General features: G+C 42.1%; 1 protein-coding gene and 1 long non-coding RNA gene across 2 annotated transcripts in view; one reads left to right on the plus strand and one right to left on the minus strand.

Annotated features, from left to right (window-relative positions):
- Window positions 1-24,819, minus strand: part of HECW1 (HECT, C2 and WW domain containing E3 ubiquitin protein ligase 1) — a 488,368-nt gene that overhangs the window by 375,454 nt on the left and 88,095 nt on the right. The window lies entirely within an intron of this gene.
- LOC138438888 (uncharacterized) lies at window positions 16,607-20,200 on the plus strand. Its single transcript, XR_011256495.1, has 2 exons — window positions 16,607-16,917; window positions 19,006-20,200. It is a non-coding gene; the product is annotated as an uncharacterized lncRNA (long non-coding RNA).

The following is a 24,819-nucleotide window of genomic DNA, read 5'->3' on the forward strand; positions in this document are numbered from 1 at the left end:
AATACTAAACCTAAATTTAATACCTAACCTAACTGCAGTTTTGACTTGCCTCTGAAATGTAATCTTAATCAGCAGTTGGATTTTCTGGTTAACACCAATGACATAACCTGCCATGGGGGCCTTCTCCATCCCCCAGAGGAAGAAGAGGATGTCTGTATGATAAAAATTCCCTTCCCTTAAAAAAGAGATGACCTGACCCCAAATAATCCTCTCTTTTCTTTTGCTAATAATTTACTTGCCCCATCCTCTTTCCATAAAGTTTCCCATTTTGAACCCTTCCTTGGAGTATCTTCTGTTTGCTAGGTAGAATGTTGCCCAATTCACAAATCATTAAATAAAGCCAACTATATTTTCAAATTTACTTGAATATTGTTTTTTAACAAATGAAGTACGTCACCTTAAATCGTTCAAAGAGACAAAGGAAGGCACACATCATAAGACAATAACAGGATCCTATGGCAACCCACTCCAGTACTCTTGCCTAGAAAATTCCATGGATGGAGGAGCCTGGTGGGCTACAGTCCATGGGGTCACAAAGAGTCGGACACGACTGAGCGACTTCACTTTCTTTCACTCACTGAAAAAGAACAAGCCGATTTGCCAAAGAAGCAAAGAAAGTCTACATATGAAATATCTAGTCATGAAAACATATAAATCAACACACAGGCTGAAGAGAACTCAGAGAATTAGCCTATTAGAAGATAGATATGAGAAAATCACCCAGAAAGCAGAAGTAAAAAGCAAAGATACAGAAAATTGGGTTTAAATAATAGTGAAGAAGAATGAAAAATGTCCACAATGTGTTAACAGGAGTTCTACAAACTTAGACTAAAAATGGGGGACGGGTGATGTTTGAAGGAATGACAGTGGAGAAGTTTCCACATATGAAGAACAGTATAATTCCTAAGATTTGCAGCAGCTCAGTGAGTCCCAGTCAGCATAAGGCAGTGGTCCCCAACCTTTCCGGCACCAGGGACCGGTTTCATGGAAGACAATTTTTCCATGGATCAGGGCCTGGGGGGTGGGGAAATGGTTTCAGGATGGTTTAAGTGCATAACATCTATTGTGCTCTCTATTTCTATTATTATTACATCAGGTTTTCTTCAGATCATCAGGCATTAGATCCCAGAGGTTGGGGACCCTTGGTACAAGATAATCTACAGAATATACAGAGAAAAATACTTTAAAAAATCACCAAAAGGAAAAGGAAAGACTCTCCAAAGTGCAAATTAGAGAAAAGTACACTATTTCCCTAAGCAACAAAAGACTCCAGAAGACAATGTAATAATATATGCCAAGTGCCAAGGAAAAATAGAGCAGCCAGCCTAGAATTAGATACTTAGCAAGTCTGTAATTCAAGAGCAAGGGTTAACTTTCAGATATAACAAAGACTGAGAGCATTTCCCACTCTAAATAGTTTACAGACTATTCTAGCACACAGGATATTGAGTCTAGAAGTGAACTGGATTTAAGACACCATATGAATCAAAGAAATTGGCAAACACTTTGGTTCATCTAAATGTGAAATGACTGTAAAAATAATGATAAATGACCAGAATTGAAAGTTCATGAAAAGAAGGAAATAAAAGCAGTGCCAAATATGGGAGACAAGGGAGGAGGAGCTGGGCATTTTAAAGCTTTTGTGTTGTTAGAGGACAATGGAGAGATTAATGAGTTTTAGTGTTTGGAAAGTGAACTATGCCTCTTAAAAATGTAAAGTTAACCAATAAATGAACTGAAACAAAACACATTACTTCCTGGGAGAGGGGATAAAACCATAAAGAAAATGTGACTGATTCAATGGCAAGAAGAATCAAGGAAGACAAACAACAAGCATGACAAGCTTTTCATCCAGCCCTCCCTTTGCACTGTGTCTTCCTCCCTTTTGCCTACCTTGTTTAGGGAAGTGCTGATGCCTCCTGGAAGACTCCTGTGTCTCTGCTGCAGCCTGGCTGATGTGTCCCTTGTATCCTGTTTCCAGAGCTCCTTTACATTCCCACCAGAACCTTTAAATCTTTTCCATTAAGTGTTCCTGGCAGAGTCTCATCTAGATGTATTTGTCTGTGTATTTCCTGTGTTCTTTAATTTGTTCCCCCCACTGCAAAGGGGAAAAGAAGACAGGAAGGAGGCCCAGTTATAGGTGTCAGATGATGTCTGCTTATAGAGATTTTAGTCTCCAAGCAGAAGGATGGCCTGGATGGGAAAGTAAATAAAAACTTTCTCCCTGTAGGACCAAAGGACAGGATGAAAGGAAGTTGGGGCTGAGCTCTGCTCAGTATATGCATCCACCACCCAGCAACTTTTGATCACAAACAGTCCAACAGACTTACTCTCCCTAAAAGGAGAATGAGGGAGTTATATATCATGGGTGGGGACAAGATAGAAGGAAACTTGCTTACTGACCAAGATGGAACTACAGAGAACCAACTGGGAATTTTTTTTACCATCTAAAGTAGCTGTGGTCATAGGATTCTTGCATGCAGTTCTGTAGGCTATGCATTGCACAACTCATGGGTAGGTAGTTATTCACAAAGACTATGAAGTAAATGGCACCTCTAGTGTTGTGCAGTGTACAGCTTGCACACCCTTCCAGGCACTGACATGATCAGCCTTGTTTTAATTGGCTGTAACCTGACAAAGACTCTTTTCTTGACCAAACTTTAGTTATTAGGTTCCTAAACCCAGTCCACTTGGGTTCAACCTTGGCCTATAAGAAGTGCAACACCCAGCATAATTTTATTCACTCCCCCCACATCCTCTCCCACACACAAACACTAAGAGATCTGAACAAACACTAGCGGAGTTCCTATCAGCTCAAGGTTGTGTTTCTATGATGATCCTGCCTGGGAAAACTCAATGCTGCAGAATTAACTGTTTGTTCCAGCCTTAAGCACTTAGAGAGTTTGCTATTATAAATCTTTCCCCTGCCTCTTCTAGATGGAAATCTACCACCCACAAATGTCTCCTAGAGGTCCTAGAAGCCACCTCTCAGATGTGGACACCTCATCTGATACTCCTGTCTCCCAATTTCTGTGGAAGAGTAAGAGCCTAACTTCTATGACTGCCTGGCTCCTATTTGCAGGCTCAGATGGTAAATCATCTGTCTACAATGCGGGAGACCCAGGTTCGATCCCTGGGTCAGGAAGATCCCCTGGAGAAGGAAATGGCAATCCACTCCAGTACTATTGCCTGGAAAAATCCCATGGACAAAGAAGCCTGGGAGGCTACAGTCCACGGGGTCGCAAAGAGTTGGACAAGACTGAGTGACTTCACATGCACACATGCAAAAATATGAGAAGGTTATTTCTCCTCCAGAAAACCATCAATGAACAAACCCAGGGAACCTAATCATCAGCCTAACCTCCCCCCTGCCCCCCCCCAACGCCCCCCCCCCCCGCCCCTTAACATCCTTATTACCTTTCTTTAAGCAGTCCCAGGTTTCAAAGGCCTTCTTCCTTTTGTTTTGGCAGAACTGAGTTGAGGTTACACTGCAGTCTCTCTCCCCTACTGCACTCACACTGAGTAAAATCTGTCTTACTGCCTTTAACTAGTGGCCACTTTCGTTTTCCTTTGACAGCCCCAGCTGGGCTGTAAGTTTCATCAGGGCAAGGCTATGCCTATCTTGTACAATTGCTTATCAGAAGAGTCAAGGTACTCAATAAATATTTGTATAATGAATAAGTGAGTGTCAGGTTTTTTTCTGTTGTCTTGGATTCTGATAATGCCTTGCTCCCTTTACTGCCATCTTGCAAACAATACAGTTCTGGACAAACCGACCCACAAAGAAAATGAGTTAGGGTTTCTTAAACAAAACTGACTGCAAATTTGATTTTAAAAAGGGAGTGATCTCACTGCTTAGATTACTTGTTTATTCAATAAACTATGCATGATTCATTCAAAATAGTCTTTAGTTTCAAGCCTTCGTCAGTGATTTCTTCATTGTATGAATGAACTTACACAATGACAGAACAACAAAATCTGCTGCTTTGACACCTACTATTGAAGCAAGCAAAAATATTTATTGTGGTGCAAGGATAGGTAAAGTTTTTCTAAACATAATCTGCCAAGAAATGCAGGAATTATTCATACCCCTGAGTTAAATAGCCTCGTCAGTATTCTTGTTAAACAAAATTTCATTTGCAATTACTTCAAAATAAATCCTTTGAGTAAGGCAAAGAGATTTTTTTATAATTCAATTTTTGCTTTTTTTCAGCAATACACAGCTCAAATTATGAATACAAGCTATTACTACATGAGAGTCAGATATTAAATACAAATAACTTAATAAAGTAGGGGTAATTTCCTAAAGATTTTAACATTAAAATACACCAACTCTTGTGATACTGTGGAGCAATGCATATAGAACATTACATTACTGATGACCACATACAGTCACCCATTTGAACATGACCTTATTTTTGCAAGCAACAAAAAAGTTCCTGTTTAAAAAAGTCTAGTAATCTACCTCCTGGGGATTTATCCTTATGAAGCAACCCAGAAGAAAGAAAAGAATCAGCCTAGAGTAAGGCTGTCACTTCATGTTCTAAGTCTTCAAAATGGATTTGCACACACTTCCCCTTTCGCCAGTGCACTCTTTTCCACATTCCAAAAAACTGAAAGTATTTCTGTCCCTCATCATGAATCTTCCACCAACTGTGGACATAAAAACTTCTGGAAAACAAAGGCTAATGTGAACATCTCCTGAAGCTTTTTTTTTTTTTTTTCAATCAAGGTGCTTTTCACAAAGTTTTATAGTATTTTTTGTTAAGGGCAATGCATGGAAACACAGGGTCAGAAATGAGCATTTTAGCTTATAGTGCCAGGCTTGGTAATAAGACATACTATCGAATGGGAAGACTAACTGGTAATGAAGACCCTTCCTCGCCTAGACTCCCGCAAGAGCAAAGCAAACAGCACTGTACAAAATATTGACAGTAGAGGGCTTTATTTCATCAGCAAGAGATGTGTGGCATAGCTCAGGGTCTTATCTACGTAATTCTCTCAGAATTCAGAAGTGAGATGGCTGTCTCAGCAACATGTGTTAACACACACTGTGTGAATGTAAAAGAAAAAAATAGAAAAATAAAATTTCCTGACACAGAGTAAATCTGGTTTGACTAATTGATTTGTACATTTGATTAAAAGTGACTACTTCACCAATTAAATGACATTGGGACAGGAAGGAAGGAGCAGGGTGCAACCATTAAAAGAGTGGCATAACCATTAAAAATAGCACGGGGAGCTAATGTTGCTGTTGTTGTCTAGTCATCCAGTCATGTCCCACTCTGTCTGATCCCATGGACTGCAACACGCCAGGTCTCTCTGTCCCTCATCATCTCCTGAAGTTTGCCCAAGTTCATGGGACTAATAGGACTTGACAAAACCAGTTAGAACCTACTAAGCCCAAGATGGTGGCAGATGTGACTTCCTGCAGACCTTAAGCCTCATCAGGTGCTGACTGTAATACTTCAGCATCTAAATGGCACACGCACAGGCACTATGATAGCACCAAGACTGAGCCTAAGAGGCCAAGCTTGGGCAGTGACCCAGTTCCTGGAAATCCCCACCACTTCCCAAAGCAGCTGGAATAATCCTCCCACTTGTTAGCCTATGAAATTACTCAGCCCCTCGAAACCAGCCACCCCCACACCTCAGGGCCACTCTCACTTTCAGAGCCTATCCCACACCCTGAAGCCACCTCTCTCACCTTCTGAGAAGGTCTACCCTCTGTCTTTGGAGTATGTGTCTCTCTAAATAAACCTGCTTTCACTTTACCATGTTTCACTCTTGAGTTCTTTTCCTGCCCGAAGCCAAAGACTCTCACACGGTGGGCCATCCCAGGGGCTCACTCGAGACCTGAGACCTGACCATCCTCTCGTATGTCAGTTTTTCTAGAACAACATAAGTGAGCTAAAATTGGCAACTCTGAAGTCTGAGAAAAACATTAAAAATGTAGGATTAAAAAATATTGTATCACATTATCAGAAGCACATTAAATTCAAAATACTTCAATCCTACATTTTCTAACTATGTAGATCAAGTCATAGAAGGTGCCTCTGAAGTGAGTGACAGGTTTAACTGATACTCATTTAGGAAAGCCTTTTTTGTTACACATTCCAGAAACAGGGGAAATAAACAACTCTGATGACTGGGCCAATCTAGTCCTTTTAAAAGTCAGTTGGTTTCTATACTTTTAGAAACAAATAGAAGGAGAACCTAATCCAGTTATCAGATATTAGAACCACCACTATATATAAACAGATAACTAATAAGAAGCTACTGTATCATACAAGGAACTCTACTCAATACTCTGTAATGACATATACGGGGAAAGAACTTGAATAAGAATGAATATATGTATAACTGATTCACTCTGCTGTACACTTGAAACTAACACAACATTGTAAACCAACTATATTCAAATAATTTTTTAAAAGTAATTTTTGTGATTTTTGCCATGGACCCTAGAAGGAGTTTTAAAAAACTGAGTGACATCAAGTGACTTCTCCATTTCATTCACAGATTATTATTATAACCATGTCTCCACAGCTGAACAGAATTAAAGCTGAAAATTGTTCTCATGACTTTTAAATATGGAATTTAAAAAAATACACAGGATTGATACTAAATACTATCTTAGTCTAGCAGCAAATAATATTCATCCATGGATAGATGAACATGCGAGAGATAAATGCCCCTTCCTACTCACTAAGAGATACAATTCTAATAAAATTTTATGTTTTCCTTGCTAAAGACTTATATTTATGTTTGATCTACTGTGTACTAATCACAATTGCAACAATATAAAGACTCATATTTTTAACACATAGAAAAACTTAAATGTTCACAAGAAGTTTAAAAACTTAATTCCTACTCAGGTACATAGTTTTGTTGCAACAAAATATGACACAATGATGAATAAGAGTTGCTTGCATAAGAATATATTTATATTAGAATAAAATTCAATGAAGTCACTGAAATTAGAACTATTAGTTCCAGGGGACAAAGTGTAATGCAAATGTCCAACTGTTAAAGGAAAGCTTTACAAGTATTTTATCAATCATGCTGGTGACTACTGAAGTACTATAATATTTAGATTCTACTGGGTACATATTTAAAAAATAAAGAGTTTTATTGTAAAATCTCAATACTAAAATAAGAAATGATACGGTGGCTCAGCTGGTAAAGAATCCGCCTGCAGTGCAAGAGACCCGGGTTCTATCCCTGGGTTGGGACAAACCCCTGGAGGAGGGCATGGCGACCCACTCTGGTATTCTTGCCTGGAGAATCCCCATGGACAGAGAAGCCTGGAGGGCTACCATCCATGGGGTTGCAAAGAGTCGGATACAACTGAGTGACTAAGCACAGCACAGCATACTTTGCAACTGTTTAGACTTAATAAAGACCATTTTTTGAATGTCAACTTAAAAGTGCATAAAGCTACACTTAAAAAAAAATTATTTTAGGGAGGACTTGTGTGAAAGAGCTTGAAGACCATTAGTGCAGAGACTATCTGGAGAGAGATACACAGTGTAGGCTGAAAAAAATCTGTGAGCCAAAGGGTCGATAAGGACAGGCAGGCATGACAGAATATTTCAAATATCTGAAGGGAATCACAGAGGATGATCCCTGAGTGAGAGGCAGTTTAGCTTCTCTGAAAAAAGGAGTAGAGAGAGGAAGAATGGAATGAAGGCCTAGAGAATTCTGAGCATTGAGGTAGAATGTTCGGACTTCATTCTACAGACATTATGAAGCCATTCAAGGCTTTGGACTTGGGAAAGGAAAGCATGTAGCATTCTTGACAAGACACAAAATAGGAAGCACACCGTTAGAACCTTTAGAAAGACAATACACAGTAGGGTCTCATAATAAGAATAATGGAAAAGTATGGTTCCATTTTACAATTGTCTGTGGTCCAAAGTGATCCTGGGAGGTTGTGTGTGTGTGTGTGTGTGTGTGTGTGTGTGTGTGTGTGTGTGTGTTGAGGGTCAGAGGCAGAGCCATGAAGATGTGGGTTTTTCTGCTCAGACTACACAAGACACTGACAGCTGAGAGGGCCCACTAGGGTCCAGTCTAAGTCTCATGGGCAATGAGACCCGTACCTGCACTCAGACGAACCCCACTGTTATCACCACCTTGAAATTCTGAATAATTTTTTCACAAGGTATGCCACATTTTCATGTCTCATTGAGCCTCACAAATTATGGAGCCAGTCCTGGAAGGGGATGCCCTGATAATAGGGTCCCCACCCCCCCATCCTGTTCCATCATCTCCCTATAACCACCAGCCCTGATGATGAGCATATGTCCTACCGGTTTTTTCACTGGGCAGAGCCTTACATAGATTTAGGAAATCAGGAAAGGGCTCAGGGCTGAGGAAGATAAGAGGGAAGACTCATAGCAACCACCTGGGTCATGACACCTCTGTCCTCTCTGCAGGATCACTGCCCACAGCTGTCCAGATGGCCATGTACACCTTCTGGGGAGCCATTCACTCAGCAGATATCACAGCTTTGTAGAATATTAGTACTCAGTTGAGTTCAGTCATTCAGTTATGTCCAGCTCTTTGCGACCTCATGGACTGCAGCACACCAGGCTTCCCTGTCCATCACCAACTCCCGGAGCTTGCTCAAACTCATGTCCAAGTTGGTGATGCCATCCAACCATCTCATCCTCTGTCATCCCCTTCTCCTCCTACCTTCAATCTTTCCCAGCCTCAGGGCGTTTTCAAATGAGTCAGCTCTTCGCATCAGGTGGCCAAAGTATTGCAATTTCAGCTTCAGCATCAGTCCTTCCAATGAATATCCAGGACTGATTTCATTTAGGATGGTCTGGTTGGATCTCCTTGCAGAACAAGGGACTCTCAAGAGTCTTCTCAAACACCATAGTTCAAAAGTATCAATTCTTAGGCACTCAGCTTTCTTTATAGCCCACCTCTCACAACCATACATGACTACTGGAAAAACCATAGCTTTGACTAGACGAAACTGTTAGCAAAGTAATGCCTCTGCTTTTTAATAGGCTGTCTAGGTAGGTCATAGCTTTTCTTCCAAGTAGTAACTGTCTTTTAATGTCATGGCTGCAGTACTGCCCTTCCGGGAATGCCAGGAGGGAGTTCTAAGGAAGCAGTGCCTTTCTCTTATTCGTATGAGCTCATTATACAGAAAATGTGTTTAAGGAGGAAGGAGGAGCTTTCTGCTTCCCTCTCACTTAATGAGTGCCTTGCTGATACTCCCAAAAGAAAAAAAAATTCTGCTTTTTTCTTTCTTCTTTTCTCTTCCTTCCTAATTTCCTTGAATGTACACAGAATAAGAAATATTTTTCTAACAGTTGTCCTTTTGACTATATCACCTTATAGAAGGGTACACTAGGACCAGGGAGGGGATGTCTTTATGTTCCAATTAATAATACATTTTCCTTTTATTTAAGAATTAACTGGACTATGTGAGTGGGTTCAAGATAGATGAACCTGTCCTCAAAATAGCTCACTGGTATCCTATAATAAAGCTTCCCATGTGTCTCAGTGGTAAAGAATCCATCTGCCAAGCAGGAGACTCAGGTTTGACCTCTGGGTCAGAAGATCTCCTGTAGAAGGAAATGGCAACCCAGTTCTATATTCTCGCCTGGGAAATCCTTACAGACAGAGGAGTCTGGGGGGCTACAGTCCACAGGATTGCAAGAGTCAGACACAACTTAGCAACTAAACAACAACGACAATCCTATAATGAATGAGGGCTTTTATGAAATGAACATACATACACATGAACACGCACACACACATGCTTGAAAAAAAAAACAGCTCAAGTGGAGAGGAAAATAAAACTCTTATACGTAATTTTTTTTTTCTTATCACAAACTATTCTTTATGGGTTTTAAATCCACCAAGGGCTTAAATTTTCAGTAAATAAAGGTATGCAGTTTAACTCTAAAACTTAATTAAAAACCAACAGAAGTGACTTATTAGCTAATATATATGATGAAAGAAGCCACAGAACCCACACTCCTAGCATCTCAATCTGATCCCAGTCATATCTCTGACTCAGGATGGTTCTGACCCTGGAGCAGGCAGCTGCATCTCTGAGGGTGTTGAATCAAGGAAGCAGGAGATTTCGTGCACAAATTACCTTCTGAGAGTCAAAGCCAAATAGCTGGGAAAGGTGACAGCCCCAACCTTGGACAACACAAATGCTGATTAGGTTGTCACTCAGGGGCTGGCTGTTTGTCACCAAAGTGCAGTCTACCCCCTACAAAGCAAAACAACTGAATGTGAACAATGCTATCTAAGCCCTAGATATTTAATAAAATAATTGTCTTAGAAATAGTAAGACACATTTGGGTCAAGATAAAATCAAACTTATGGTTACCAGGAGGGAAGTAGGGGGAGGGATATTGGGAGATTAGAATTGACATATACACACTACCATATGTAAAATAGATAACTATTATTAAGAACCTTTTGCACAGCACAGGGAACTCGACTCAACACTGCAATGACCTATGTGAGAAAAGAATCAAGAATGGACATATGTATACGTATGACTGATTCTTTCTGCTGTACACCTAAAACAAAACTTTGTAAATCAACTATACTCCAGTAAAAAATTAATTTAAAAAACATAAAATCGGGTGAAGAGACATCCTATTTTTTGAATTAAAATAACAAAATTTTAAAATACCAAAAAAACTGAAGTTCTACATAATGTCAAAATTAAGAACAAACAAAAAGGACTATCTTCTGATAGAATCAGGGAGGAAGGAAGACAGTCATGTCATTAGAAAGATTTCCATTGATCGTAACACTGATGTTGCCAGCCTGAGAAGCAACGTATCGCATGATATTTGCCCTCGGAAGCAGAGGAGGGAAGGACCTGGCTCCACCCAGGAACCCTGGGCTCAAGCACCAAGTACATCAGCAGCCCAGCCAGTCTTACGTAATGGAGGGGCCTTTCTGTGTGCGATCAAGCTGAGTGTTCTCTTAGGAAACATGGTGGAAGGTAACAGAGCACACCCTGGACCTGACAACTTTCTCACATAAAGCACAGAACACAGCCACGCTGTTTCGGAAGACCCAAGTTAACTGCCCTCCTTATAAGCCTGTAACCCCAGTAATAATCACCACATCATTAACGATTCTTTTTCTTTCAAGATATGTAGAATTAGTAACAAGTGACAGTTACCTATAGTTTTCAAGTCACCATCTAGGTGTCCCTCTGTCTAGAAAACAGATTATACCTGTTGCAACAGCAATGGGCATACAGTGATTTACAGATTTCTGTGGGAAAAAACCTCTCGCTCATCAAACAATAGGCTTGCCTCCTCTTTCAGTGTCTCCTTCAGACCAAACTTTCTCAGAACCTGCCTCACAGGAGCTAGCAGAGGGCTTAACATTCACTGCCACAGCCCATCTTTTCGGCTCATGGAAAGTAATAACAGGTTAAGACACCACCTCCGCTCCTGTTGAGGCATTTGCCTGGCTGTACCCACAGATCTGGGTTGCCACAAGGAATTAAAAAGAGGGGAGCTAATCAAGGAAAGACATCATCTCTGAAATTTGGTTAGGTTTTATGGAAACAAGGGAGAGGGGGGAGGTGGGCACATACATGGGGATTATTAGTGTTTCATATACTGCTTCTAATTGGAGAATGACCGAGTATCCCAAACTCTTAGAGACAGAAAATCTCATGTTAGGTCAGCATTTAACACATGATTAACTTCCCAATAAATGCAGAAATTAGACTATATCCTCAACTCAACCTTTCTAGCTTCAGGAACCATGGGTATACAAGCAGAAACAACTCTAATGGAATCTAGTTTTTCCATATCTCTAAAGTCTTCAAAATGTTAGTTCTTTTCAAATATTTATCCTACCACCATTCTTTGCAAGTAGTATGAGAAGAAAAAGCCTTATGCATAAATCCATTCAGGCAGGGCTACATACATTATAGAAAACCCAAAACACTCAATAAATCCAAAAAGAAGGACATGATTCACTGAGTTACAAACTCTAAGATCTATTTGCACCATTAAATGAATATGGCAGGAAGATGTGCATGTTGTATGTTGTAATATCCAGGGGAAAGTCAAAATACAGAAAAAAAATGTAAAATCTTAACAGTTGAGGAAAGATGTCTACTAAAATAAGACTAAAAAAATATAGCACACCAAAATGTTGCCATTGATTACCACAAGGTGGTGGTATCAAGTATGATTTTCATTTCTTTTTTATGCTTTTCTGTATTTTCCAATTTCTTAAAATGAATAATGTACAATCAGGAGAATTAGTTGAAGAACTTCTTTAAAAAGAATCTTCAGTAATGTACCATTTGTTAAAGCAGCAGCAATTTTAGGCTAAGCCATCAAAAATGCATTTTTCACATTGTATTTTCCCATCAGTCCTCCTATTTTACTGCAATATGTGAATCTGATGTATCTTTTGAGATTATTCAACTCAGCTAAAGAGACAAGAAAAGCAAATAAAATGATGGCATACATAAGCAATATAAGGCATAGAAAGTGACTTAGCAAGTGGCTTGTGAGGCACTGGATAGACTCAGTACAGATTAAGTACAGACGATGATTAAGCAAGTGGCCTGCGAGGCGTGGACAAAAATCATAGCATGTGCTATATACTGACAGTAAGTTAGAAACCCATAATGCTAAAAATACATAGAAAATGGAATATATTGTTCCATTATTGTTCAAGTTCATTTGGGTTTTTCTGTAAGACCTTATGGAAAAACCCAGACGAACTTTTTGGCACAAATGTAAATGTTAGTCAAAGCTAGGAGTGGATGGACAGACAGAGTCAAGAGCTGACAGCTAGGTCACCCCTGACATCACTCACCCATTTCCCACCTCCTCCCCCTCCTCCAGTCTTGCCTGGTAGGTACTTGCATGGAGGTCCTACTCAGCATGCACATGGAAAGAGAAATGTTTTCTTCCAGTCTGGTCTCAAGACAAATAGGAGACTGGGATCGACATTTATACACTATTGATACTATGTATAAAACAGATAATTAATAAGAACACACTGTAAGGCTCAGAGGACACGACTCAGACCTCCACGGTGACCTAAATGGGAAGAAAGTCCAAAAAAAGAGGGGCTATAATATAGCTGATTCACTTTGCTGTACAGTAGAAACTAACACAACATTGTAAGGCAACTATACTCCAATAAAAATGTTAAAAAATAAAGAATGATACTTGAGATAGACTCTAGTTTGAGATTTAATGTTAACTCACCCAGTGAACCTATCAGCAGTCAAAAACCAAGATTGGACCTAGATCAGGAATAAATAGTTTGTGTAGAATACTCCTTTACAACCTTAACGGAATTAAACAAGGTAGAGCAAAGTTTAGAATATGGAGGGTAAGCATTGTGGGAAAAGGATGTGTGTACAGATGGGTTTATTTGTAAACTATGAGACTTCCCCAGTTGGGATGGCTGTTAGAGGGGCCATTTCTCAATTTATCCTACAGCTGCAAGCTCTCTGGTCCTTGGACAGTCTCTAGAAGATGAGGATCTGAAATTATTCTTGTTGTAAATACATCGCTGACCAACTGGATACTTTATGAGAAATAATTCTCAACCCATGACTCCCCCACACGAATATATTTCATTGTCATTATTCTTTTGAAAATCACTCAAGCTTATCAGGATTTAATCATGCCATGAAGAAATTCTCCCTCCCCTTTCCCTCTATAACTATAAAACACATTTCCTCACCAATGACCATGGTTGAGTGAAGGCAATATCAGAGTGAAGAGGATTATTTACTTGAATCCACTTAGCTCAGCTGCTTCTCTCCCCAGAATAATTCTGAAGTGTTGAATATCTACCACAGTTAATAATCTTCCCTGCATTAGAAAACAAAGCAATACACAAAACATTCCAAGGTTCAAGATATGCTGAATGTCTGCTATCATATTCTATATAAAAGGTATCCTGGAAACTTAGCAATGAGGTAGCCTTGGCTGGAATTTTCAGATGCCTCTGCTTGGAGTCTGGTTAATTGCGAAAAGTGTTAGTGACTTTCACTGGTAAATAGAAATGGAATATTGCCTGCCATATCAGTAAACAAAGGATGTCACAATCATCAGCAGTTACAGCACTCCAACAGGCGCTGATGAGCCCTGAAGGAACTCACAAAGGAAAAGAATACCTGCCATGGAGCAGCTTTAGACAGCAGCCATTCCCCAAGGTGAGCCCTGAGGAAACTCAATATGTGAAAAAGAAAAGATACTGGCCCCTGATAAGAGCTGAAGTGCAGGTGCACATCAAAGGAATGATTTCAGTGAGTCCAGACTCTACTATCATCCCATATATAGAAAACTGCTAACTTCCTTCACTTGGGATATATGGTTTTCTTTAATTAACAATAAATTTTTGACATTCAGACTACCTGCCCATTGTTGCAAAACTTTTATATAATCTGGTTCCCCACTTTGCCTCCTTGGAATTCTTTCAGGGTTTCTTGAGATGCTGCCTCCAGGGCCTGAAGTCCTAAAAATTCCTGTAATATGGAACTAGCCTTATAAAACCCCACACTCCATGTAATATGGAACTAAGGCAATGGCACCCCACTCCAGTACTCTTGCCTGGAAAATCCCATGGATGGAGGAGCCTGGTAGGCTGCAATCCATGGAGTCGTTAAGAGTTGGACATGACTGAGCAACTTCACTTTCCCTTTTCACTTTCATGCATTGGAGAAGGAAATGGCAACCCACTCCAGTGTTCTTGCCTGGAGAATCCCAGGGATGGGGGAGCCTGGTGGGCTGACTATAGTCGGACACGACAAGCAATTTAGCAGCAGCAGCAGCCTTCTTCTCCAATATAACTGTCAGTGGAAAAAGTGCTTTGAGTAAGGAATTACCTAAAAACAATAAAAAAAGCACCAGAAACTTTTCATTCCTAACAGCAAATATCTACTTTTTTACAACTGGGTCCAGGTCTTTTCTTTGACTATTTCTCCAGAGTGGGGTTCACACCACCTTTGTGACACAGGTTGCAACTCTGAGCAACCCTGCTGCAACTCTCATGCTGCTGCTGAGGGGGACAGAGTAAAGGGACAAAGTAGGTAATTAAATAGTTAATCCCACTAGGGAACTGTAAGAAAATATATGGAAGACCTCTGTAAGTTAATGATCACTTTAGAAAACAGGTTTGCTTAACCACAAAACCAAGCAGGCTTGCTTAGCAACAAGCCATGAAGCACAAGAATGAGTTATGCCCCCAAACAATAAAACACTGGTGGCATGAGACCCACATCCTGCCCGGGAAGCTTAGTAAGTTAATGGCCCTTAGGACACACTCTCTGCACACATAAAACACAATAATTTATGGAAAGGTGACATTTCAAAGTGAAAGAACCTCATTGTACTGAAACCTGAAATAATTTTTCCATAATGCCAATGACATTCCAGCTTGACCATGGAGCGACAAGAAAACGCCCCTGCCAACATGGAGGAAGAGGTGGTGACGGAAGCACGATCTCTTCTCAAAAGTGAGGAAGAAAGCAGTTTTCTTCCCTCCCCACTTTTCCTTTGATTATAAAACTATAGTCCACTAAGTTCTTGGTGCAGCACTCTCTCGCTGGCCCTCTTGTAAGCCTCACAAGCATCCTATCCTAAGAAGTCGCTTCTTATCTATCAGTTTGTCTCTTGAATTCTTTCTATGCTGAGACATAAAAGATTGGTGCTCTTCTGAGTTCCCCAAAACACAACCTAATGGTTTCACTTCCATGCATGCTCCCCATGTCCAGCTTCCTTAAAGTGGAGCAAGATTGTAGAAAACGTTAAGCACAAACAGAGCAACCTGAAAGTCATATCCTTCTGGATTTTAATGAAGTTCCAATTAGCTTTTGTAACTGTCTCAGAATTTTCTTTTAACAGGGTCATCTGTGGATGACTAGCAATATCACCGTCAGTTGGGAGCAAGGTCAGGCCCCACCCAGACCTGCAGAATCAGATCTGCCTTCTAATACCATCTCTGGGTGATTTGTATGTATATTAAAATCTGATTGGTACTGATGTAGCCTTTACATATGTCAGTAGCAGTTTTTAAAGAGATCTATCCATGCTTCTTTCTGCCCTCATATTTTATATTATGTACTATTTAACTGAATTATGTAATTATAACAAATAAGCATTACTGGCACAAACAAGTTTGGGAGAATATATAACTGACTCTTTGGAAGTATTTAACTCACCCAGTGGGAGGGGACATGAGTGGTGTGGTTAGCTGAGGGCTCATCACACTGTGGGCACCATTTCAGATGTCTGACAGAGGAGACAGTTTTTATTAATTCAGAGAGTAGCTTAAAGGTAGACAGTTTACAACCACCAGTACTGGTGTGGGGCCCTAAATGGGAAACCTTAAAAAATAAGGGCTAGCTTTGCGGTTTAGAGCTAAGATGGCACCTGGTGGAAGAGATGAGGGCGTGGCCTGTTGTTTGTCAAAACTTTTGATTGGCTCTCTTGATTTCCATGCACGTGGACAGCGCATGATCACCATGGACTCCTGTTACAATGAAGGTGCATGACAATTTGACCTTTAACGTGATTGGTGCAACTATGGAAAGTCCCTCGCAAAACCCCCTTGCTTGCCTATATAAACCAAGAGTTTGTGGCAATAAAACGGAACTGGTTAGACGGAACCCCTGTCGCTCGCTGAGGGGCTGGGTTGGCAGCAAGCTCACCTCTCCTTGAGACCCCTCGGCTTTGCTGAGGGAAGTTCCACTGCCTCTCTTTGTGGAGCGCCCCCCGCAGAAACTGGCGCCCAACGTGGGGCACGAAGCGGACGGACAGAGGTGGTGTCACCTTGCGGCTCTGAAAGAAGGAGCAACGAAGGACCCTAGGCTGGTCGCAGCACGGAGCTCCCCTTTAGAGGAGTATCGCCCGAGGCAAGCCAGACTTCAAGGTGGGCCCCCCTCTGTTTTGAGGGAAGTGGCAAAAAACTCTCCTGACTTATTTTCTTTCTTTTCTTCTATTCTGATCTGTCCTTAACTCCCTTTTCGGGAGTTTCAGTGAACAGGCGAACGGTTGTGGAGGCAATTGATAAGTCCTGGCTAGCGCCACTCTCTGACGGACTTTGAAGGCCCCGCAACAAGTGAGCCTCCGTAACTAGAGCCTGACCGGGTGAAACTCTCCTTTAATCATTCTTAACTGAAGACATGGCCTAGAATCTTCCCTGTGGGCATGGGTCAGGCACTTAAAGGCCATTAGGGCGCCTGCCACTTGAAGACTCCTGTGACAGGATAAGGGGGTCATGGAACGGGCTAGAAACCTCTAGGGTGCCCGCCCCCAACAAGAAAACTTCCGTGCAATGACGCAGGCACATAAACAGTTTCAAAAGCATACCACGAGCCCAATTTTCTGGCCACCGCCTCTCCCGGTAGGATTTTTGGTGGTTGTTCTCAGTGACTTTTCTTTCTATTCTCTCTCGGCAGCGTGGGAAATAATACCAGGAAATCTGATGAGCCCGCACTCAGGGCACTGAGATATATGCTCATAAGCAGGGGACTTGAGATTTCTGACCCTCAGGCCATTAAGGTATGGGGGACCATTGTATGGTTAGCCCCCTGGGTTGCTTCGGCCAATCTGTTCTCTTGGGACACTTGAGATCAAGTACAAACCCTTGCTAGGCAGTGAGAGGTTCAAAATGGTGAGGAGCCCCCCTTAGGGTTCTGTCTGACCATTTTGGCCCTCAAGCTCTGCTTTTCATGGAGCGAGGAGCATGTCACTGATACGCGTACCCCTAATTCAAAATCAGAAAAACAATGGGAAAAGTATCATGCGGAATGGGTCATGTCGGACCAAAATACAGCAAAAGAGACTGTAGGGAATAAACACTCTAGAGCGAATAGTGGGCCATGGGAGCCTTTCAGGGATGATAAAGGGGCAGAAGAGAATAGAGACCCCTCTGATGCCTTGGGACCAGGAGCCCAGGGGAGAGATCTGTGCCCCTCCCTGCCTCCCCCATTTGAGGAAATTTCGGGAGCACCTTGGGTGGGAAAGACCATGAGGTCACCTTGGGAAGGGAGAACCTATCCCGGGGACCCTTGGAGATCCTCGCTGCCCTTTACCAGCCCGACCCAAGCCTTTCCTGTAAACGTTAACCCAGGGGGGAATAGGCCAGCAGCCTGGTACCCCTGGGAGGCCAATGATTTAAAAGAGCTCAAAAAGGCAGTGGCAGAGAATGGCCTGAACTCCCCGTGGACAGAAACTATTCTCCAGGGCCTGGCTCATCAACCTTGTATGACCCAGGACTGGAAGATGCTATGTAAGGCAGTGCTCCCCAGTAACACCTACATCAAATGGTGTGCCTTTCTCAAGGAAGAGTGTCATGCTCAGGCAGAAAGAAATCAAGCTGCCAATCCTGCTATCCCGGTGACTTTCTGGATGTTGTCAGATCAATGGAGTACAGGACCTCAACAGGCCACCATTCCTGCTCCTTATAAAGATCAAGTATGGTCCATATGTTTGGCTGCCTGGAAAAAGCTTGCGGAGGGCCCCAGTGAGCCCCCTATATCGGGCATCACTCAAAAAAATAAAGACCTCTCCACCTTCATAGATCGGGTGGAAAAGAGTATACAGAGAAAATTCCCTCTGGGGCCCCTGAGAGATCAATTTGTTAGGCTATTAGTCTGGGAAGGGATGAACTCAGACCATAAGTTGGCTTGTGCAGGACAGAAAGACCGCTCTATGGAGCGATGGATTGTAGCCACCAAAGACGTGGGGACACGGAGCCATCAGACCCGCTCTATTTCGACTGCCCTTCAGGCTCAGACTGAAGCCCTTACCGAGGTGATGACCAAGGCCCTCTCTGCTATCATGGCCCCTGGGGGGACCACATCCAAGGGACCCCAGCCCTATATGGGTGCCAGCAAGGAATCTTCAATTTATACAAGAGAGGTCAAATTTCAAAACTGACACAGATTAAAAGAGACACTCACATATTGAGCCCAAGAACAAAAAGTTCCTGAGGTAATCTTTTCTTCCCTTTCAGATCGATGCGGCGACCCTGGTGGACACTGCTCCTGGTGATCGTTGGATTACCTATCCTCTCCTTGCTGACCTTCGTCATTGCCATGGCTGTGCAACAGTTTTTAGCATCTTTGAAGCCTGGGTTTAATGACACACAAGGCCATCAACCATGAGGGTACAACAGTGTCAGCATTCATGCTAAGAGTTCAACAAGCTCAGACCATCGAGGTTATAAACAACATATCCACTGCCTCTGCTTGAGGATTTCAAACCAACTCGAACACCTGAGATTCGCCATAACGGGACTCCCAACAACAGCTTGATCTCCATGCCAGAGCGATGGAGACATTAAGTGTCTTGGCATGCATAGACTGCGATGTGAGATACCTCAGCTTTTGTCTGACAGCTTTTCCAGTGTTAAATGACTCTTAACAGGTGAAAAAGGGAGCAACAGATCTATGGGACTGGGTACAAAGTCCATTTACCTGGTTTAAAAATGCCTTCTATTTGCTTATTTTTGTTATTCCGCTTGTAATGTTAAAGGTAAAAAAAAAATCTCACAGTCCGCAATAGGCGCTTACAGCAAAAAAGTTATGCTTGCCCAGGTCATGGAAAAGGAGCCCCACGTTAGGCACCCACAAAACCCCTGGATTAATTTAGCCCTTCAAGAGATTAACCGAGACAGATAAAGAGTTCCAGATTCCCATCATCTAGAGAGATTCTGCCTAGCCCCCAAGAGGTGGCTGGATAGCCAATGACGGGTAAGACCCTCAGAGGAGGGCAACCTAAGACAGGCACAGCCATGAGAGGGGCTGGCGAGGCTGGAGGTTGGCCGCCTACAGCTTTACGCCTTGCTCTACAGAACATCAATATAAATGTCTCAAGGGCTTAAATAAAATAAAAAAGGGAGATGTGGGGCCCTAAATGGGAAACCTTAAAAAAGAAGGGCTAGCTTTGTGGTTTAGAGCTAAGATGGCGCCTGGTGGAAGAGATGAGGGCGTGGCCTAAGTTGTTTGTCAAAACTTTTGATTGGCTCTCTTGATTTCCCTGCACATGGACAGCACGTGATCACCATAGACTTCTGTTACAATGAAGGCGCATGACGATTTGACCTTTAATGTGATTGGTGCAACTATGGAAAGTCCCTCGCAAGACCCCCTTGCTTGCCTATATAAACCAAGTGTTTGTGGCAATAAAGCGGAACTGCTTAGACGGAACCCCTGTCGCGTCTGATTGTCTATCGCTCGCCGAGGGACTGGGTTGGTGGACAGCAGGCTCACCTCTCCTCGGGACCCCTCGGCTTTGCTGAGGGAAGTTCCACTGCCTCTCTCTACGGAGCATCCCCCACATACTGGGACTTCCCAATGGTTCAGCAGTTAAGACTTTGCTCTTCCAACACAGAAGGCGTAAGTTCCATCCCTGGTTAGGGAACTAAGATCCTACATGCCGCACAGTGTGGCCAATAAAAATAAAAGCGCCAGTTTTGTCGTTGAGTTGCTAATCTGTGTCTCTTTGTGACCCCCATGAACTGCAGCATGCCAGACTTCCCTGTTCTTCACTATCTCCCAGAGTTTGCTCAAATTCGTGTCTATTGAGTCGGTAATGATGTCTGTCTCCTCCTCTGCCACCCTCTTCTCCTTTTGCCAGTACTGCCAGCACTGATACTGCCATTGTAATTACTATTCACTAATGAATTTTTGCAAGTTGTTTTTAACCCTAATGACACCATACGAGGGTGTTCGAGGTAGACACTGTGCCTTTGCCAAGCATCTCCAATTCTCCAGCTTCCAGACACCTGCCAAGATGGCTCTGACTGGCCCACCTGTGGCTGGGGGCAGGAGGCTCCTAGGGTCAATGAACTGTGAGGACTAACACATGTCATTTCCAGCAAGAGCATGTAATGTTTAGCATGAGACCCTCCATAGAACTCTCTTTTCCTTTGGTCAAGAGACCAGCAGCATCAAAGGGACTCAACAAGCAAGGAGACACCACTGACATCCTTCTGACCAAGAAAGTATTCTTTCCCTGAGTGTATACTTACCTGTAATTTGGTGACTGGGATGGTTAACTATGTGTCAACTTGATTGGGCTAAGGGATGCCCATATCACTGGTAAAGCATTGTTTTTGGGTGGTGTCTGTAAAGGTGTTTCTGGAGGAGACCAGCATTTGAATCATCAGACTGAGTAAAGACATCTGCCCACACCAAAGGGGTTGGGTATAAGGCAACCCTTGGGTCTCTGTATAGAACAATAAGGCAGAGAAGGGTGAATTCTTGCTCTCTCTGTGAGCTGACTTTCATCTTCTCTTGCCCTCACACATTGGAGCTCCTTGTTCTCAGACCCTCAGATTCAGACTGAATCACACCACTGGCTTTCAGATGGCAGATTGTATAACAGAAGTTCTCAGCCTCCTTAACTGTGTGAGCCAAATCCTATAATAAATCTCCCCTTACATCTATCTATATATAGCCTATTGGTTCTGTCTCTCTGGAGAACCCTGACTACATTACAGAATTTAGACAATAAAAGGTGTGAAACATGGCAAATAATAAAACTTCAATGATTCAAATAAGTGTTTAACAAAGGGAGACTCTTTATTGGCCTACAAATGTTTAAATCTGTGACTCTCTACGGTTAAACAGGATGAAATGGAGGGTGGTGGTATTGGGAGAATCTGTTTAATTCTCTTTACAAAATCCACTAAGGAGATTTTAAAGCCAGACACAGAGACAGAAAAGAAGAAATATTTCAATTACTACAGTTTATAGCGTGGACTACGCTCTCCATACTCACTGCCTATGATTACAAAAAACAACCTCATAGTAAAAATAAAAGGTAGTTAAATCCTTTATTAAGGAAATGTGAAATTTAAAAATGTGCTAAATAAAAAGGTGACTGAGAAGTTAAAGGCACAAAGAACCCAATAAAGAGAATAATAGAAATGATTCATATATAAGGTAAAAACAAATTTAAGACTTTAAATTTTATGTTATTGTAATTGAGCAGGACCCTGTGGGCACCTCTGTCAAATTCACAATTAACCCCCTTTTATCTAAACCTTTATTCCTTTTCTTGTTAAAAAGTTGTTCTCCAAGACGAGCCTCAAAGAAAGTTGTTGCCAAGGAGGATTCCATGGGGTCTTGGATTGGGAGGCAAGCCTTCCCCCATATCCTCCTCTCAGAAATACTTTGTTGTTGCTCAGTCACTCAGTCATGTCTGACTCATGGACTGCAACACGCCAGGCTTCTGTGTCCTTTACCATCTCCCAGAGCGTGCTCAGACTCATGTCCATTGAGTCGGTGATGCCATCCAACCATCTCTTCCTCTGTTGTCCCCTTCTCCTTCTGCCTTCAGTCTTTCCCAGCTTTGGTCTTTTCCAATGAGTCAGCTCTTCACATCAGGTGGCCAAAACTATTGGAGCTTCAGCATCAGTCCTTCCAATGAATATTCAGGATTGATTTCCTTTAGGATTGACTGGTTTGATATCCTTGCTGTCCAACAGACTTTCAAGAGTCTTCTCCAACACCACAGTTTAAAAGCATCAGTTCTTTAGGGTTCAGCCTTCTTCATGGTCCAACTCTCACATCCATACATGACTAGAAAAACCATAGCTTTGACTAGACATACCTTTATTGGCAAAGTAATATCTCTGCTTTAATATGCTATCTAGGTTTATCACAGCTTTTCTTCCAAGGAGCAAGCGTCTTTTAATTTCATGACTGCAGTTACCGTCTGCAGTGATTTTGGAGCCCAAGAAAATAAAATCTCTCACTTGTTTCCATTGTTTACCCATCTATTTGCCACTGAAAATGAAAGTGAAGTCAAAAGTGAAGTCGCTCAGTTGTGTCCGACTCTTTGCGACCCCATGGACTGTAGACTACAAGGCTCCTCTGTCTGTGGGATTCTCTAAGCAAGAATACTAGAATGGGTTGCCATTTCCTTCTCCAGGGGAATTTTCCAACCCAGGGATCGAACCCCGGTCTCCCACATTGGAGGCAGATGCTTTAACCTCTGAGCCTGAAGTGGCTCAGATAATAATGTACATTTCCTGAGTTGTTTTGTAGAGGTAAAAAACCTCCCCTCTCCAACAAATGGAAGATATTAATTGCTTGATGGCCAGGAGTACAGAGCCCCAGGCCTCCTGGAGCCCAAGGACTGATAATGTTAACCTCTGTGACACCACCCAGTAACCCACCATCAGCCAACCCAGGAGAACTGCACTGCCACACGGCTCGCACTCACGGGTTTTATGGTACTGTGATTAGTTTCCAGGTTGTCTTTAGTCAATCATTCTGACGCAGGGTCCTTCCTGGTGGCACATGCATTGCTCAGCCAAGACTGATGCCAGTGAGGATTCTGGGAGGCGGTAGGACATGTGGCATTTCCTTTTGACCTTTCCTGAACTCTTCTGGTTGGTGATGGTTTATTAGTTCTGTGCTCCTTACTGGGACCTTCTGTCATAAAATAACTCACGCAAACAGTTACTATGGTGCCTGGCCAAGGTGGGCGGTTTCAGTCAGTGTGCTTCCCCTATCTTTCCTATAAAGTGTGTGGCAGAATGCTGAAATGGCAGCAGGTGGAATCTTCATTTAGTTTATAGACAAGACATGGCTGTTTTGTGTCTGTGCCTGCTTGCTCAGTCACGTCTGACTCTTTGCAACCCTACAGCCTGTAGCCCACCAGGCCCCTCTGTCCAAGGGATTCTCCAGGCAAGAATACTGGAGTGGGTTGCTATTTTCTCCTCTAGGGAATCTTTACCACCCAAGGATATGGCCAAATTCGGTCAAAGACTTCTTTTGTCCTAACATATCACTCTTTAGTGTGGCTATGTATGATAGGGACAAAGTAAAGGGACGAAGTAGATGATTAAATAGTTAATCCAGCTAGGCGACTATAAGTAGAAAAAATATGAAAGACCCCAGTAAGATAATGATTATTCAAGAAAGCAGGTTTGCTTAACCACAAAAACCAAGCAGGCTCGCTTAGCAACAAAACCATGCAGCAGAAGCACGAGGCATGCCCCCAAACAATGAAACAATGGTGGCATGAGACCACATCCTGCCCAGTGAGCTCAGCAATTTAATGATCCTGAGGACATGCTCTCTGCACACATAAAAAACAATCATTTGTGGACCCAGCTTGACGCTGAAGGGAAAAACTCCCGTGCTCAACCTGGAGGAGGAGCTGATGATGAAAACAGGACGTCTACTCAAGAAAGTCAAGGAAGTTCTCCTCCCCCTCCCCATTTTTCCTTTGCTTATAAACTGTAGCCCAGTAAGTTTTCAGGGCACAGCACCCCCTTGCCCACCCACTTGTAGACCTCACAGGTGTCCTATTCTAACGAATCACTTCTTATCACTTTGCCTCTTGATGAAATCTTTTCTGTGCTGAGACATAAAGGACTATGGTACTGGAGCTCTTTGGAACCCCCAAAACAATACCCAACAGTTTCAGTTGTGGGGAAGCCATAGCTCCCACTCACCTCGAAATGTCTAAATAATGCCGTAATTATCAAAGACCTGAGAATTGTCATAAGAACATGTTTGGTTAAATTGTGTCAGTTAAAACATAAAATAGTTCTAAGTTTCAAATCAAGAAAGCAGGCTAATAGAGATAAACAAGGAAAGCATAGGAAGTTAAAAATAAATCCAATTATTAAAAGATTATAATAATTAAAAAACGCAAAGTACAAATGAAAACTCTGAATTCAATCACAAAATCAACAAATGTTTCAGATAAATAACATCAATGAATAATATTAGTGACAAAAGTCACAAACAAGTCTTTAGGATGAATAAAAGATAACAGTGTTGAGAAATGAAATACTTCCTGCCAT

The sequence above is a fragment of the Ovis canadensis genome, chromosome 4, assembly GCF_042477335.2.
Source record: "Ovis canadensis isolate MfBH-ARS-UI-01 breed Bighorn chromosome 4, ARS-UI_OviCan_v2, whole genome shotgun sequence".
Classification (NCBI taxonomy): Eukaryota; Metazoa; Chordata; class Mammalia; order Artiodactyla; family Bovidae; genus Ovis; species Ovis canadensis.